Consider the following 7,756-nt stretch of genomic DNA (forward strand, 5'->3'; position numbering starts at 1 on the left):
CTTTTCTAAGAAAAGAAAACATATCAGAAACACAACGGGTCTATTGAAAACAGCTCATGCTACACACACTCCTGGAGCACCTACACACATATGTTCACACCTACACAGACACACATGTTGGAATATGCTTATCATGGTTTCAGAGATGGAAACCTTAGTTTGAAACTGCTTCCTGCAGCTGTTTTTCATTTGGGTGTGTTGTGTTATAATTTGATTTTGTTTTGCTTTGTTTATGGTACCACCTCACCCACAGTTAAAGGGTACACTCTGTCTTTGGAATATCTGTTTTAGCACAGCTTTGCCTGCAGTTTTGAGTATTTGTGCTACAAAAACAAACAAACAAACAAACAAACAAACAAACCAGGATAAAATTCCTGGGAGTGGAACACACAGATTACCATTCCTTAGTGTTAAGATACTCATGTCTTTTGAAACAAATAACCTCTTTTTAATGTTTCCTATAAGCCCTTACTCCCTCTACATAATGTGATTGGATATAGTCCTGTCTCGGTGGGAGTTGATATTTTTAACTACCGGGGGGGCACTTGCTTGGAGTGCAGGCAGAGGACCGGACAGGGAGCTGCGATAAGCCAGCGACTGCTAGACTTTTAGAACTATGATTTTGCAGAGTAGCTGGAACTAGAGAGTTTGCTGCAAGCAGAAAGCTGCTGGGAGAGATATTAATACGAGCTAAATTAGTGCTAGTTCAAATGGCCCCTTGGATCCAGAACTAGCCACTGCCAGCGTGCATGTGGGAACTGGTTCTGTCCTTTATTATTTTTACTGCAACAGGAAATGGACAGATCGGCCATCAAATCTGGATCTTGGAGATGGTAGAAGCAAACACTCAGGAGGAGACTGCTTCCTCCAAGATATGGTTTCAGGAAATGTAAGTATGGGATCTCAAGTGGGATCATTGAAGATCCCATACTTACCAAAGGAAGACAAGACTGAGAGGAGGACAAAGAGGTGTGTATATGGTGGGAGACATGGACAGACTCAATGGAAGCAGACCCTGAAACTCCATCTGGAGACCACAAAGATGAATGCTCTCCCATTCGACCGTTGTATAACAAATGTTCTGCTCCTGAAGAGAAATTGCTTAAAGAAGGGAAAGGAAAAGATGAATGGGGAATACCTATGAAAGCCAAAATAGGAAAGGAAACTCACGACAAACTGAAGAGGACATGACTGTGTCTGACAGTAAACTGACTACCTCGAATTATTCCCAAGACTACCAGATGAAGAAAATATCCACAGAACATTCAGGTGAGAAGTCACACACACACACTCCCTAAAACTGAAGAATTTGAAGAACTTTCTGAGTGAATACATATGAACTGCATTGCTTTTCGTAGCAATGGAGATACCAGACTATTTGAAAGCAGAAAAAACTAAAAAAAAAAAAATCAACCATGGAATATATTATTCCCCAAACAACAATTGAATTCTGTGGTCAACACCTCACCTTCAAAGATTTGCATTCTCCATGATCAAACAGGGGATACCATAGGCCATGGTTCAAAGGTGAAAAGAAACTAGGAAGAGCTAAACAGAAGCCTTTAAAGAGAAAACACAAAAATCCCTTAAAGAATTACAGGAAAACACAAACAAACAGGTGAAGGAATTGAACAAAAACATCCAGGATCTAAAAATGGAAGTAGAAACAATAAAGAAATCACAAAGGGAGACAAAACTTGAGATAGAAAATCTAAGAAAGAGATCAGGAGTTATAGATGGAAACATCACCAACAGAATACAAGGGAGAGAGAGAAACTCAGGGGCAGAAGATACCATAGAAAACATTGACACAACAGTCAAAGAAAATGCAAAAACCAAAAAGAGCCTAACCCAACACATCCAGGAAATCAAGGACACAATGAGAAGATCAAACCTAAGAATAATTCATATAGAAGAGAGCAAAGATTCCCAACTTAAAGGACGAGTTAAATACCTTCAACAAAATTATACAAGAAAACTTTGCTAACCTAAAGAAAGAGATGTCCACAAACATACAAGAAGCCTACAGATCTCCAAATATATTGGACCAGAAAAGAAATGCCTCCTGTCGCATAATAGTAAAACGACAAAATACACAAAGCAAAGAAAGAATATTAAAAGCAGGAAGAGAAAAGTATAAAGGCAGACCTATCAGAATTACACCAGGATTCTCAACAGAGGCTATAGAAGCCAGAAGATCTAGGGCAGATGTCATACAGACTGTAAGAGAATACAAATGTCAGCCCTGTATATGACATCCAGCAAAACTCTAAATTACCATAGATGGATAAACCAATATATTATATGACAAAACCAAATTTACAAATATTTTTCCACAAATAAAGCCCTACAAAGGATAATACGTACACAACACAAGTAGGGAAAGAACACCCTAGAAAAGGCAAGAAATTAATCTTTATTCATCTAACCTAAAAGAAGATAGCCACACAAACATAGTTGCACCTCTAACAACAAAAATAATAGATAATAACAATCATTCATCTCTAATGTCACTCAACATCAATGGACTCAATTCCCCAATAAGAAGGCATAGACTAAAAGACTGGATACATAAAAAGGACTCCACATTTTGCGGCATACAGGAAACTGACCTCAGTGATAAAAACAAACACTTGCTACAAATAAAAGGCTTGGAAAACAATTTTTCAGGCAAATGGTCCCAAGAAACAAGCTGGAGTAGCCTTCTAATATCAAATAACATTAACTTTCAACCAGAAATTATCAAAAAATTAAGGCAGGCCACTTAATATGTATCAAAGGAAAAATCCACCAGGATGGACACTCAATTTTCTACAGCTATGCTCCAAAGGAAAGGGCACCTACATTCATAAAAGAAACTTTACTAAAGCTCAAAGCACACATTGCACCTCACACAATAATAGTGGATGATTTCAACACCCCAATCTCACCAATGGACAGGTCATGAAAACAGAAACGAAACAGGGATGCAATGAAATTACCAGAGGTTATGAAGCAAAAGAATTTTAAAAATATCTCTAGAACATGTCATCAAAAAACAAAGGAATATAGATCCATGGTACCTTCTCAAAAACTGATCATATAATCATTCACAAAACAGACCTCAAGAGATACAAGATCAAAATAATCCACTGCATCCTATCAGATCACTACAGACTGGTCTTCGATAACAACAAAAACTACAGAAAACCCAAATGTATGGAAGCTGAACAATGCTTTACTCAATCAAGGAAGAAATAAAGAAATTAAGGACTGTTTTAAAGTTTAACAAAAAGAAATGCACAATGTATCCAAACTTATGGGACACCACAAAAACAGTGATAAGAAGAAAATTCATACCTCTCAGTGCCTCCAAAGAAAATTGGAGTATACCATAGCAGCTTGACAGCACACCTGAACGCTCTAGAACAAAAAGAAACAAATACACCCAGGAGGAGTAGATGGCAGGAAATATTCAAACTCAGTGCTGAAATCACCATGTAGGAAAAAAAAGAACTATACAAGGAATCAACCAAACCAGGAACTGGTTCTTTAAGAAAATCAACAAGATAGATAAACCCTAAACCAGAATAATCAGAGGGCACAGAAAGAGTATCCAAATTAACAAAATCAGAAATGAAAAGGGAGACATAACTAAAAAAAATAGGGAAATTTCAAAAAGTCATCAGATCCTGCTACAAAAGCCTATACTCAACAAAACTGAAAAATTCAGATGAAGTAGACAATTTTCTAGACAGACACCAGATACAAAATTAAATCAGGATCAGATGAACCATCTAAAAATCCCAAAACCCCGAAAGAAATAGAAATATTATTAAAAGACTCCCAAGAAAAATGAGCTAAGGACCAGATGGGTTAAGTGCAGAATTCTATCAGAAATTCAAAGAAGACCTCAAACCAATACTGTTCAAACTGTTCCACAAAATAGAAACAGAAGAAACACTACCCAATTCTTTCTATGATAATGGAATCACTCTTATAACCTATACCACACAAAGTCTCAACAAAGAAAGAGAACTTCAGAACAATTTCCCTTATGAATATCAATCCCAAAATACTCAATGAAATTCATGCAAACCGAATATAATATAATACAATACAATATAATATAATATAATATAATATAATATAATATAATGATCTAGTAGGCTTCATCTGAGGGATGCAGGGATGGTTGAATATACAGAAGTCCATCAACATAATCCACTATATAAACAAACTCAAAGAACAAGCCACATGGTCAACTCATTAGAAGCTGAGAAAACATTTGACAAAATTCAAAGCCCCTTCATGATAAAAATCTCATGATGATAAAGATCAGAACTTCAAGGTCCATACCTAAACACAGTAAAAGAAATATTCAGCAAACCAGTAGCCAACATCAAACTAAATGGAGAGAAACTTGAAACAATCACATTAAAAGCAGGAATTGCACAGGGCTGCGTACTCTCTCCATACCTATTCAATATATTATTTGATGCCCTAGCCAGAGAAATGAGGCAAGAATACGAGGTCAAAGGGATACAAATTGGAAAGGAAGAAGCCCAAATATCACTATTGGCTGGGGTTATGGTACTATGCTTATGTGGTCCCAAAAATTACACCACAGAACTCCTGCAGTTGGTAAACGACTTCACCCAAGTGGCTGGATATAAAATTAACTCAAACTAATCAGTAGCCTTCCTCTACTCAAAGGATAAACAGGCCGAGATATAAATTAGGGTAAAAATACCCTTCATGATAGCCACAAATAGGATAAACAGTTCTCTGCACCCAAATCCCGTGGGAGGGAGAGCTAAACCTTCAGAGAGGCAGACAAGCCTGGGAAACCAGAAGAGACTGCTCCCTGCACACACATCTCGGACGCCAGAGGAAAAAGCCAAAGACCATCTGGAACCCTGGTGCACTGAAGCTCCCAGAAGGGGCGGCACAGGTCTTCCTGGTTGCTGCCGCTGCAGAGAGCCCCTGGGCAGCACCCCAAGAGCGAACCTGAGCCTCGGGACCACAGGTAAGACCAAATTTTCTGCTGCAAGAAAGCTGCCTGGTGAGCTTGGGACACACGGAAGCAGAATTTCTCTAGGACCAGGCACCTTCTGTGTTTACCGGAAGTCCCACACCCGAGGATCACGGCCCGCAGCAGCTCTCTGCTCCCAGACGCGGCGAGAGAGAGACCCAACCGCCTGGTCAGGTGGGCACTCCTGAGGCTGCAGAGCGGAAGAGACCACCAACACTGCTCACCCCTGCCCAAAACCCTGGCCCAAGAGGAAACTGTATAAGGCCTCTGGGCTCCCGTGGGGGAGGGCCCAGGAGCGGCAGGACCCCTGCCTGAGACACCACCGGAACCTGAAAGAAACAGACCGGATAAACAGTTCTCTGCACCCAAATCCCGTGGGAGGGAGAGCTAAACCTTCAGAGAGGCAGACAAGCCTGGGAAACCAGAAGAGACTGCTCCCTGCACACACATCTCGGACGCCAGAGGAAAAAGCCAAAGACCATCTGGAACCCTGGTGCACTGAAGCTCCCGGAAGGGGCAGCACAGGTCTTCCTGGTTGCTGCCGCTGCAGAGAGCCCGTGGGCAGCACCCCACGAGCGAACTTGAGCCTCGGGACCACAGGTAAGACCAAATTTTCTGCTGCAAGAAAGTGGCCTGGTGAACTCAAGACACAGGCCCACAGGAACAGCTGAAGACCTGTAGAAAGGAAAAACTACACGCCCGAAAGCAGAACACTCTGTCCCCATAACTGACTGAAAGAGAGGAAAACAGGTCTACAGCACTCCTGACACAAAGGCTTATAGGACAGTCTAGCCACTGTCAGAAATAGCAGAACAAAGTAACACTAGAGATAATCTGATGGCGAGAGGCAAGTGCAGGAACACAAGCAACAGAAACCAAGACTACATGGCAGCATCGGAGCCCAATTCTCCCACCAAAGCAAACACGGAATATCCAAACACACCAGAAAAGCAAGATCTAGTTTCAAAATCATATTTGATCATGATGCTGGAGGACTTCAAGAAAGACATGAAGAACTCCCTTAGAGAACAAGTAGAAGCCTACAGAGAGGAATCGCAAAAATGCCTGAAAGAATCGCAAAAATCCCTGAAAGAATTCCAGGAAAACATAAATAAACAAGTAGAAGCCCATAGAGAGGAGGCACAAAAATCCCTGAAAGAATTCCAGGAAAACACAATCAAACAGTTGAAGGAATTAAAAATGGAAATAGAAGCAATCAAGAAAGAACACATGGAAACAACCCTGGATATAGAAAACCAAAAGAAGAGACAAGGAGCTCTAGATACAAGCTTCACCAACAAAATACAAGAGATGGAAGAGAGAATCTCAGGAGCAGAAGATTCCATAGAAATCATTGACTCAACTGTCAAAGATAATGTAAAGCGGAAAAAGCTACTGGTCCAAAACATACAGGAAATCCAGGACTCAATGAGAAGATCAAACCTAAGGATAATAGGTATAGAAGAGAGTGAAGACTCCCAGCTCAAAGGACCAGTAAATATCTTCAACAAAATCATAGAAGAAAACTTCCCTAACCTAAAAAAAGAGATACCCATAGACATACAAGAAGCCTACAGAACTCCAAATAGATTGGACCAGAAAAGAAACACCTCCCGTCACATAATTGTCAAAACACCAAACGCACAAAATAAAGAAAGAATATTAAAAGCAGTAAGGGAAAAAGGTCAAGTAACATATAAAGGGAGACCTATCAGAATCACACCAGACTTCTCGCCAGAAACTATGAAGGCCAGAAGATCCTGGACTGATGTCATACACACACTAAGAGAACACAAATGCCAGCCCAGGTTACTGTATCCAGCAAAACTCTCAATTAACATTGATGGAGAAACCAAGATATTCCATGACAAAACCAAATTTACACAATATCTTTCTACAAATCCAGCACTATAAAGGATAATAAATGGTAAAGCCCAACATAAGGAGGCAAGCTATAACCTAGAAGCAAGAAACTAATCGTCTTGGCAACAAAACAAAGAGAATGAAAGCACACAAACAAACCTCACATCCAAATATGAATATAAAAGAAAACAATAATCACTATTCCTTAATATCTCTCAATATCACTGGCCTCAACTCCCCAATAAAAAGACATAGATTAACAAACTGGATACGCAACGAGGACCCTGCATTCTGCTGCCTACAGGAAACACACCTCAGAGACAAAGACAAACACTACCTCAGAGTGAAAGGCTGGAAAACAACTTTCCAAGCAAATGGTCAGAAGAAGCAAGCTGGAGTAGCCATTATAATATCAAATAAAATCAATTTCCAACTAAAAGTCATCAAAAAAGATATGGAAGGACACTTCATATTCATCAAAGGAAAAATCCACCAAGATGAACTCTCAACCCTAAATATCTATGCCCCAAATACAAGGGCACCTACATACGTAAAAGAAACCTTACTAAAGCTCAAAACACACATTGCACCTCACACAATAATAGTGGGAGATTTCAACACCCCACTCTCATCAATGGACAGATCATGGAAACAGAAATTAAACAGTGATGTCGACAGACTAAGAGAAGTCATGAGCCAAATGGACTTAACGGATATTTATAGAACATTCTATCCGAAAGCAAAAGGATATACCTTCTTCTCAGCTCCTCATGGTACTTTCTCCAAAATTGACCATATAATTGGTCAAAAAACGGGACTCAACAGGTACAGAAAGATAGAAATAATCCCATGCGTGCTATCGGACCACCACGGCCTAAA

Source organism: Rattus norvegicus, chromosome X (assembly GCF_036323735.1).
Source record: "Rattus norvegicus strain BN/NHsdMcwi chromosome X, GRCr8, whole genome shotgun sequence".
Classification (NCBI taxonomy): domain Eukaryota; kingdom Metazoa; phylum Chordata; class Mammalia; order Rodentia; family Muridae; genus Rattus; species Rattus norvegicus.